Source organism: Pleurodeles waltl, chromosome 3_1 (genome assembly GCF_031143425.1).
Source record: "Pleurodeles waltl isolate 20211129_DDA chromosome 3_1, aPleWal1.hap1.20221129, whole genome shotgun sequence".
Classification (NCBI taxonomy): Eukaryota; Metazoa; Chordata; class Amphibia; order Caudata; family Salamandridae; genus Pleurodeles; species Pleurodeles waltl.
The window spans coordinates 540,504,880-540,516,198 of record NC_090440.1 but is presented as its reverse complement, the minus strand read 5'-3'; the positions used below and the strand labels follow the sequence as shown (position 1 = coordinate 540,516,198).

The 11,319-nt window shown below is 48.3% G+C and overlaps 1 protein-coding gene across 1 annotated transcript in view; it reads left to right on the top strand.

Moving 5' to 3' along the window:
• Positions 1-11,319, top strand: part of LOC138284278 (uncharacterized) — a 40,101-nt gene continuing 28,782 nt past the window's right edge. Inside the window, exon 1 of the mRNA XM_069222864.1 lies at positions 1-1,123. The gene's annotated coding sequence lies outside the window, so the exon portion shown is untranslated. The remainder of the gene's footprint in view (positions 1,124-11,319) is intronic.

Sequence of the window (11,319 nt, the reverse complement as noted above, 5' to 3'; positions counted from 1 at the left end):
GTACCCTTGGAGAGGGAAGATGCGACAACCTCCTGTCTACCGTCCACTGCTAGACCTTCAGACCAAGAAAGAACGCCTCATCATACAGTTGCACCGTCTGAATAGGCAAACAATAGTAGACTTATGCTGTCATTTGGAGCCATATCTGATGCCAGCTAATGGTAATCCAACCTGCATACCATCCATTGTACAGGTCATGTCAACACTGTACTTTCTGGCGTCAGGGTCCTTCTAACATTCAGTGCACTATCTGCTGGTATGTCCCAATCTATGTTCAGTCTGGTGTTGAAGGATTTCCTTTCCACAGTGTTGAAACACTTTGACAGCTACATCATGTTCCCCCAACGTAAGGATTTAGCCAATGTGAAGGTTGACTTCTATGGTTTTGCCCAGTTCCCACATGTGGTGGGGGCCATTGATGCAGACACGTTGGCTTGGTGCCACCACAGGCCACTGAACAAGTCATTGCAACAGAAAGAACTTCCATTCCATCAACATGCAAGCTATCTGTTGGTGGATCTCTACATCTCAAATGTGTGAGCCCGTTATCCTGGATCAACTCATGATTCCTTCATAATGCGTAACAGCACCATACCCCAGCTGACGTCACAACTGCACCCAGAGAGGGCCTGGCTGGTTGGTAAGTCACGTCTGTCCTGAATGTGTGTGAGCAATGTCAGGTGCTATAATCTTGAAGTCAGTGACTCAGTGTTGCACTTAGGTCCCATTCCTTAACAGGAGACTCAGCATATCCAAACCGTCCTTGGTTATTGACGCCTCTGAGGAATCCAACTATGCCAGGGGAAGTCCGCTTCAATGAGGTCCATGAATGAACATGGCTGCCAGTGGAGTGGGCTTTTAGGCTCCTAAAGGACAGATTGTACTGTCTGGACAGGACTGGTGGATCCCTTCCCTACCCACCCGGGAAAGTGTGTTAGATCGCTGAGGAATGCTGCATGCTCCACACCATTGCCCTGCGGAGGAATATCCCATACATCCCAGAGGAGGGGGAACCTGTGGTGCCACCAGGTGAGAATCCTAAAATGCCAAGTGAAGATGACAGAGGTGAAGATGAAGGAGCTGACTTGCAAGAAGATCTCATCCACAACTACTTCTCATGAGTGTAAGTATGTCATGTGATGTAATGACTGTGACTGTACAATGAACTGTCCTTCTGTTCCTGCATGTCCCTATGCATGTCCCTCTGTAGCTGCTTGATTTCCTGGAGTTCGGTCAACACCTGGCCCATCATGGCTTGGGACGCCTGATAGACCCCCAAGACGTAGCTGATGGTGTCCTGGCAAGATCAGCCCCAGTGGCCTCTCCAACTTGGTACTGGACTCTCACTGTCTGAAGTGTTACACTGCAACTCAGGATCTAGGACTGGGGGGCACAAGATGGTAGACACTGTGCTAGGGACACAGGTTGGGGGGCGAATGGTTGCCTGTGATGTTGAGGCAACAGGGCCGGGAGATGACGTTGTGGGCACAGTGAGACTCACTGTTGTCATCTGACCAAGTTGCCCAGATGGTGCCAAAACCATACTCCACGTCCAGGAGAGTCGTCTTCACTGAGGGCTTCATCCAAGGGGGTAGTGACAGTCTATTCCATGGCCTCTGTATGCCCTTCTGTTGATGTAAAATGTGCAATGTTACTGGTTGTATTGTGACAACTACCTCCAACGGTTTAGAGTTACAGTAAGCAGAGATCTTGTAGAAAGATAAGTTAATCCAACTGTGGCAAGTAACCATGGCAGTGGGTGTATTGACATGACATGTGTGAAGCATGCCTACCGATTTTGACCGAAGCAGCTGCTGAAATGTGCAGATCAGTTGCACTTGGGATGCTGGCCTGAAAATGACATCTTGCCACCAGTGCAGGCAAAACAGTGGCTAGGCAAAATATAACTTTGACCATTTGGAGGCCTAGTTGGTTGTGATGTAGGCAGACACAGGACTTTGTTGTATGTGTGACTGGAGTAATCATGTGCACAGTGATGTGTCAATGTGTCTGCTGCCAATACCATTCTGGTGATGCATCTTGAGGCCTTAGGAATATTTGTTGTACACACTGAGTAAGGTGTCATTCTTGTCCTCAATAGTGTCATCTTGGGTTAGCAAGTCTAGATAGAGCTATGTCGACAGACACTTCTGTGATTTGTGCATGATCTGTGCTTGATCACTCCCAGGTGACAGACAGGGGGTTGACAAACAGGGGTATGTGGACAAGTGACCACTGTGCTGGTGTTTGGAGTTACAGAAACAACGCCCACTGGGAGTTGCAGTCAGGTCAATCCCTGTACTATACACACTATATGGATGTTACGCCCCAGGTGAGTACACTTTAATTGAGAGTTGTCACACAAGGGTATTTGGACAAGTGAACATTGGGCTGGTGGTTAGAGGTCCAGACACAAGGCCTGCTGGGAGTTGCAGTCAGGTCAATCCCAGTACTACACACACTATACAAATGTAATCCCCCCAGGTGAGTACACTGTATTTGTGACTTAACAAACAGATGTACTGGGGCATGTGAGCACTGTGCTGGTGTTTGGAGGTACAGACACAGGGCCTCCTGGGAGTTGCATTCAGGTCACTCCCTCTCCTACACACACTATACAAATGGTATCCCTCCAGGTGAGTAAACTTAATGTGGGAGTTGACAAACAGGGGTAGTTGCACAACTGCAGACTGGGCTGGAGTTTGGAGTTACAGACCCAAGGTCTGATGAAAGCCGCAGTCAGATCACTCTCTCTACTACACATACTATACAAATGTTATCCCCCCAGGTGAGTACACTTCATTTGGGAGATGACAAACAGGGTTTTTTGGACAAGTGGACGTCAGTGGTGGGAGTTCCTGAAACAGGGCCTACTGAGAGTTGCAGGCAGGTCACTCTCTCTACTACACACACTAAACAAATGTTATCCCCCCCGGTGAGTAAACTTCATTTGGGAGCTGTCAAACAGGGTCTTCAGACAAGAGAACTCTGGGCTGGTGTTTGCAGTAACAGAAACAGTGCCTCCTCGGAGTTGCAGACAGGTAACTCTCTCTGCTACACACACTATACAAATCCTGGGTATTACATATCTGTTGAAGTTTGGGCATACATTTACATGTTGAGACATACCATGGGTCCTGGGCTTCTTTTTGCATATTGAAAGACAACATACATCATTTGGACATGCGGCATGTGATAGTCCTTGGTAGCTGTGATTTTGCTTCCTACAATACAGATTGACAGTGTTAAAACTCAGATACTTTGGGTATTGAATGTTGGTGGGATGCATGAACACGACAGTGGCAAAAGGTGAGGTATGAGCATGCATGACATTGTATTTTTTGTGACATTATTTGTGTTGTGACTCACCAGACTCCACTCCCCCAGGAATTCCTGTCAATCCCTCAGGATGGCCAATTACCTTCTCCTCCCAAGGAAAGAGTATTAATGGGGCACTGAGAGGGGCATCGCCAGTCTTCTTGGCCTGGAGCTGGTGCCTGGAGACCAGAGAACAGACCTTGCCCCTGAGGTTGTTCCACCTCTTCCTAATGTCCTCCTTTGTGCGCAGGGTTGTGCCTCCAGCATTCACTCTGTCGACAATTCTGTCCCACATTTCCATTTTTCTGGACTTGTGCTCCAAACATTTGTGGTTCTACTCTTATGATTTCATCCACCATGACCCTTTGCTCATCTCCGAAAAAACAGGGATGTTTTTTAACGTGGCATGGTGGAACAAAACTATGGGTGACAAGGACTTACTTAACTGGGGGAGTGCAATAGGGTGTTAATGGACAAAAGTGTATGCAGGGTGTTCTATAGGATTGTGAAAAAAGGGGTCCCTAATCTATTAAGTCTATGGAAAATAAGGTTATTGGGCTGCTGTGTCTTGAAGTGGAAATGCAAAGGATTGTGGTCAGTGATGGGGTGTGTTTTATAGTGTTATTTGCAGGTGTATCCACTGTGCCAATGTGTGCCAGCTGTGTTGTTTTTAAATCCATCTAATGTGCATTTGTCTGTTACTTTGCTGACCGAGAACTGCCGTGGTCCGGACTGCCATTGGTTGACCACCACGAGGGGACTGCCACAGCGACTATGTGATTGTAATAAGCTCAGTGGTTGGCCACCGTGCTGATGGCACTAGAGCTTGGACCACCTATTTCCAGGCCACTGTGCTGCTAGCGGTCTTCCATTTTTTCTTGACGGACAACTGTCCTGTCTGTATAACTCGTAATAGGGCCGTCTCCAAGACCAAAGGCATAGCAGCTTTTTAAGACTGCCAACATGACGGGCTGGTGGTCCGACTGCCAAACTTAGAATGAGGCCCTAAGAGTCTGCCCCATGTGACCTTCATCAGCCAAACATATTAATTTCTTTCTTACTGCATTTGGTGGTACAAACATTTTGCCTCTCACAATGATACTGCACCCATTCAAAGACAATTAATCCATCAACACATGATATGGTTTCACTGCATCAGGAAATGGACTCTTCCTTTGCTCTTCCCCTTTAATCATCCTCACCATCTCCTTAAGGACCTCATCATCGTTCATTGCTTTCTTCCACTCTTCACTAGAAACGGTTCCCTGCATGTTTTCCACCACATCCTCCACATCTGCTAGTGTGGCACAATGGTTAGAGTGGCAGACCCTGGTGCAGAGATCTGGTCCAGGACCAGGGTTAAATTCCCACCTCAGCGGGTCTTGGGCTCAATTCCTTTGGACCAGATAATTCTCGCCTCAGTGCCTCATCTAATTAATGGGTCCCACTCTGTAACTCTGGGCAATAGCTTGCTTAATCTCCACAACGGCCCTCACAGCGCTTGGATGCCTGGCTTCACCCTGGGACTGTCCAGGAGTGAGTGCCTCATAGGGAAAAGCCAGGAGGGGTTCTACAGCGGTATGCGTACAGCACCTTGAGACCCTAACGGGTGAGTAGTGCGCTATACAAGTGCAAAGTTTACAGTTTTACAGTTTTATCTGCTACAACTTCCTCTGTGTACAAATCCTCTTTAGCCACAGCTTCATCCACGGTTTTATCAGGCAATCTCGACAAAGAGTGTGCTTTGCACACGTGGATTTGAATCCCATCCTCGTCGCCAAAGAATGTTGTAATCTCTTCCATAAACAACCACTGGAGTCCTCAATGAGTGTTGAAGTTTGTCTTTATTCGGAGACATGAAACCTGTGTCCGACAGACCAAATACTGATTGTCTCTCACTTTGACAGTTTCACCAACCGTAATGGAATGTTTACACGACATCACAATACTTCTTACATCACAAAACTCCACATACTAAGATACAATGTAGGAATGTTAACCAACAATTACTCAACATACACAACACTTAATATGACAGTAATGTTTTGTGCGGGTGAGTTTTTCACATTTATTTTACAGGTTTTTCTATAGGCTTTTGGAGTTTACATTTTTTAAGGAAGTCAGTTTTGGTTTATTATAAACCAATGGGTTTTGCTTTGATTTCCTTTTTTCAGGTTTCCTACAACGTTTTTTATCAAAACACTTTTTCGTTTTTTTTCGGAACCTAGACTTTGGATTGCTTTGAGGGATTTCAGCTAGATTCCTCATATTTTTGCATATTTGTTTTGGGCCTTTTGGATTTATTTACTTCCTTTTTGTTGGATTACTATTTTTGTTATGTGGCGATGGAAAAAGATCTGCAGCTACACAACAGTAAGTTTTATTTCTCCCTTTTATTTTGGGTGGGAAATGTGATAATCTATTTTTATGTTATGTGATTATTATGTGCCATTGTTTGTATTATGTGTTGTAGTTACTTGATGTGATGTTTTGAGGTATCCTTTACGTTTTTTGGGTTGGCATTTGTTTTTTTAAATAATATATATCAATGTTTATTAACACTGTGATTTAAAATAATTGTTTCACTGATGCAATAAAATATTATGGGCCTGATTCTAACTTTGGAGGACGGTGTTAAACCGTCCCAAAAGTGGCGGATATACCACCTACCGTATTACGAGTTCCATAGGATATAATGGACTCGTAATACGGTAGGTGGTATATCCGCCACTTTTGGGACGGTTTAACACCGTCCTCCAAAGTTAGAATCAGGCCCTATATTTATTACTTTAAAAACGGATTTGGAATGTTGGTTTAGTGTATATTGTAGTGTGTGAGGGCTTTGGTAGATTCGCATTTGCAAGTAGTCAACACCTTTGCTATTTATGAAGAGCTTTACTTTAAATTGTAGCATGTTCTACATTCTTTTAGTTAGTTTGCTATTTTTTTTTTATAAACAAATTTTGATTGCTTTTAATAAGAAACATTAGTAACAAAAAGGGAAAAACTCAACACAGCCTGCACAGGTATGCACAAGTACTACCGGTTCTGATTTGCATCCAGAATAATACAGAACATAAAGGTTGTTAATGGTGCCACTTAGCATAACAAAAGAAAGAAAAAAACACACACACAGGAACGCACATCCACCGAAAAGACTTCAATCAACTAAGCCCATCCATTTCCCCCCACACCTTCCCATGTTTGTGGGGGCACCCCCTAGACACCACTTTTTCTTGGGTCGTGCACTAGTCCACTCCTCGCCTTCATTTCCGTACGGAGGGACTCCTGGTGGAGTTCCAGGCGGCCTCAATGTCCCTCTTTGCCATCAGCAAGGCCGTTCCAACAAAAGTTCGATCTGCTCTAGAGCCCTCCAACTCTTCCATCATACCCAATAAGATCAATTTTGGGGATAACAGTTGTTCCTTTCCCAGCACCTTGTTCAGCTCTTGATTTATCTTTCCCCAATAAGCCTGTATCACAGGACAAGACCACACCATGTGAAAGAAATCGTCCGGGCGTCTGGCACATCGCAGACATTGGACAGATACCCAAAATCCCATCCGGTGCAGTCTGTCGGGAGACAAGTATGCCCTGTGCAGGAAATAAAATTGTATCGCCCTCAGCCTCACCGACACCGCCAACACTCGAGGAGCCATCAAGGCTTCCGCCCACTCAGTTTCGTCAAGCGGCCCCAGCCATGCCTCCCATCTGCTCCTAAGTTGACTGAGGCCACAAGGGGTGTTGTTTATTAACATTTTATAAATTTGGAATACACCTTTCCTCCCCAAGTTACCCATAAGCAACTTAGCCTCAAGTGGGCTGAATTCCGGGTCAGCGCCAGTCAAGTGAACGCCCAGGGCATGCTGGAGTTAAAGGTATCTAAAGAATTGTGTTTGAGACAGTTGAAACTCGTTCTGTAATTTCTGAAAGGACTTCAGTGCATTCCCTCTCCAAACATCTCCCACTAGAGAGATGCCCAACGTGTCCCACCCTGTGAAGCCTTCTAGTGCGGCTGTTTCACTCAACCATTTACCTTGCCACAGTGGGGTTTGTTGGGTGACAATATTGCTCCATCTGGTATGCTGCAGCGCTGCGCGCCAAGCAAGAAAGACCACTTTAGTTACTGGTTCTAAGTCCCGGGGACTGGCATGCCATATAGGAAGTCCATGATATGAGGAAAACCCAGCGATTCTAATTCTATCTGATAAGCTGAGTCCGCCCATCCCCCGTTGAACCAATCATGAACAACCAGGAGTTGAGTCGCCAAGTAATACAGATGCGGATCGGCCATACCCAATCCTCCATCATACACCCCTCTAAGACAGCATTGTGTTGCCACCCGGTGCCTCGCTCCACCCCAAAGAAATTAGGAACATTTTGGAGCACATATAGAAGTCGAGGCGATGCCATCATTTTATATAGGGCTACACGACCCAAGACCTTTAGTGGCAATGCTTGCCACCGTTGTAGATCTGCCCTGGTGCAGGACATGAGCGGTGCCAGGTTCAGGGCCCAGGAGAGCTCCTGAAGAAGAGTGACCCACACTCCAAGGAATTTAAAACTCAGCCGGCGTAGGGGCACCACTTCTTGCCACTCGAAGCAGTCTCTTGACAACGCCAGGGGGACCAACACCGATTTGGCAGGATTCATTTTGAGCCCGGGGCCTCCTAAAAACAACGAAGAAGATGAATCCTCCGGGGACCCGTCACACTAGGTTCCTCCATATACAGCAGGACATCATCTGCATACAAGGCCACTCGGTCTTTATACGAAGGACCCCATTTCCACCCACGGTATATTGGATTTCCCCTTATCAATTGCGCCAAGGGCTCGATGACCAGGGAAAAAAGGAGCGGGGACATGGGGCAAACCTGGCGCGTTACCCGATGGATAGAAAAAAAACAAAGACAAGGTCCCATTCACCTGCACTCGTGCCGTAGGATTAGCGTAGAAGGCCTGGACCATGCGGCGAAATCGCTGTCCAAACATGCCCGCTGGAGTACCAAGAAGAAAAAACCCCGTCAACGGTGTCAAAGACTTTCTCAAAATCAACAAATAGGAGGGCCAGACTCTGGGGCAACCGGTGATGCTTCGCAAGGGCCACGTGAAGCCGTCGTATACAATGGCGTGTACTGCGGCCGGTCATAAATCCACACTGGTCTGGGTGTATCAGTAGCGGCATCACCTTCTTAAGGCGGGAGGCAAGAACCGTGGCATAAATTTTCACTTTGCTGTTAGTTAGGGCTATGGGCCTGCAGTCAGCTCAATGAAGAGACGGGGGTTTGGTTTTTGGTAAAACCACAATGGTGGCTACACCCAGTCCCTCTGGGAAGGAGCCCAGATGGCCCACCTCTGCGTATAAAGCCGCAAGGTGCGGCACCATGTCGTCCCGAAACACCTTATAGTACTCTGGAGGAAACCCATCAGGCCCAGGAGTCCTACCCACTCCCGTCACAGAGATGGCCTCACTGACTTCCATTTCGGTGAAAGGTTCATCCAACGCCCGGACCTCCCCCAGGGGCAATGCCGGGAGGGGGACATCTGCCAAGAACTGCTCGGCATGCCCCGGAACAATCGTAGCCGCAGCCTGGTATAAGACCCTGTAGTATGAAGCACACGCTTCAGCCGCCTCTTGGAGTTTGGAGACGTGCTCCCCTTGATTATTACAGATTTTGGGGATGATTCTAGAGGTCTGTTGGTGGGATGCCAACCAGTACAACAATTTCCTGGTCTTATCTCCCCAACCATACACCCTAGCAGTAGATGCTCGCCAAAGGTGCTTAGCCACCTCTAAATAATGGTTGCGAATCTCCTCCGGTATCAGCAAGAGTTGTCTGGTTACCCTCTCACTGGGCTGGACCCCTTGCTCTGCCTCCAATCTCAGGGCCCACGCCTCCAGCTGGACAATGCGGGATGTCAAGGAACGCTCCAGCGTGCGGACAAGGCTCCTGGCCATCCCCTCTGCACCGCCTTACTCGCAGCCCACAGAACCCCGGGCGACGCCACCGAGTTCTCGTTTATATTGAAGTACTCGCGCAGTGTCTTTTGAAACTGATTAGCATAAGCCTTGTCCTGCAGGTACCATGCATTCAAATGCCAAATGGGGCGGACCACCGAATATGCCTGACCTATAACGAACTGGAGTGGAGCATGGTCAGAAATCCCATGTGGTCAAATTTCAATGTGTGTGAGGTGGCAGCAGTCGGTGGCCGGCACGAACATGAGGTCAATTCTAGATTGCGTATTATGGGGCGCGCCGCAGGTGTCATATTTTCCAAGTGTCACAGAGCCCCGCTGCCGATAGCCAGCTGAATAGGCTGGCAGGCATTGCCTGTCTATGTGCCGAAGACTCCCCACTCGTGTCCATCCCAGGGTCAGGAACTGCATTAAAGTCACCACCCAACATTGTTACTCCTTGGGGCAAGTCCAGCAGCAGTTGAGTCAGATCCCCTAGGGTCCCGCGCACCACTGTCAGCGGGGCGAACACACACACAACATTTATTGTGCGACCCTCTATTGTCCCGGAGATCGCCACATATCGCCCCTGCGAGTCTCTCCATCCTTGGACTACCACCATGGGCAATGAGCGGTGAAGCAATATCGCCACGCCCTGTGAGCCCCTTACAAACCCTGCGTGATATACCCTGTCATACCCCTTACGGGCCAGAAAGGGGCAGTGGTTCCCTAGGAGGTGTGTTTCTTGCATCAAAAGCATATCAGGTTTGTGGCGGTGGGCATATTCAAACACAGCTGCGCGTTTAATCTTGTCTAAAAGACCATTAACGTTCCAAGATATGATATGTGTCAGACCCATTCGTTTAGTTTGTGTGTGCACGGTCACCTCGGATCTCCCCCTCAATTTCCTTTGTGTGCGCCTGGGCAAATACCACTTCCCATTGTGCTGTGTGTGTTCCATGCCATGACAACCTTAATCTACCGCCCCATGCAGTTGTGAGAGATAACAAATCAACATTAAATTCAGATAACACTAACAAACGCCCTCTGACAGGGCCAGAACTCCCATGCCCCCCAACTCCCACCCCACCCCATACTTCCCCCCGAGAAGCATCCGTCGTCCTTATCAAACAGCTCACTCCCTAACATAGTAAGTTGAAAACACCAATTGTCTGAGCAGTGGTGGACCCCTCCATCTCTACGGATTAAAGAATGTTAAGTAATAAATAGACATAATGCGACCACATCGTCTTTGTAAGCCATGCTGGCCTCACCCTCCCCTCCCCATAAGGGGAGCTACAGCACCGGACTCTGGGACAAATCAGTGTCATCCGCTGTCCCCGGGCGTAATTGTTTTGGGCCTTCCTTCCGAGAGCCCTCCCCCACACCTCCCAGGCCAGTATCCGCTGGGTGTTCTGAGGTTGATTCTGTTATAGGCTCCACAGGGGAACCGGAGCGTGAGCCCCGCCGCGCCCCATCCTTCCTGGAGCGTGTTCTATTGCGGGGGCCATGCGGTCGGTACATTTGGTTGTCTGTCTGCCGTGTGACACAAGCTTGCCGCAGCTCTCCTCCGGCAGGGCCCAAGGGGACCTCCTCTGTAAGCCATGTCCAGGCCGCATCCGGGGTATCAAAAAAATACGTCCTATTGTTGTGGACCACCCTAAGTTTTGCAGGAAAGAGAAGGCGTTGGGGCACGTCCATCGCTCTCCGGTTTTGTTTCACATCTATAAAGGAGCGGCGTTGCACCTGCACGTCTCTCATGTAGTCTAGGAACACAAGGACTTTTGCTCCTCCACACTGTAAGTCGCCCCTCGAGTGCACCTCTTGCAGTATTGCGTCTCTGTCTTTGAAGTTGAAGAGGCGGAGAATCACTGGCCTTGGAGGGGAGCCCAGCGGCGGTCTGGCCTGTAGGGCCCTATGGGCTCGTTCAATCGTAAACCACGGAGTGAGGCGGTCTCCGGGCATCCAGGATTGGAACCACTCCTTTCAGAAGGTGGCCAGGCAGGCGCCCGCTGTATTCTCCGGAAGGCCCACAATACAGAG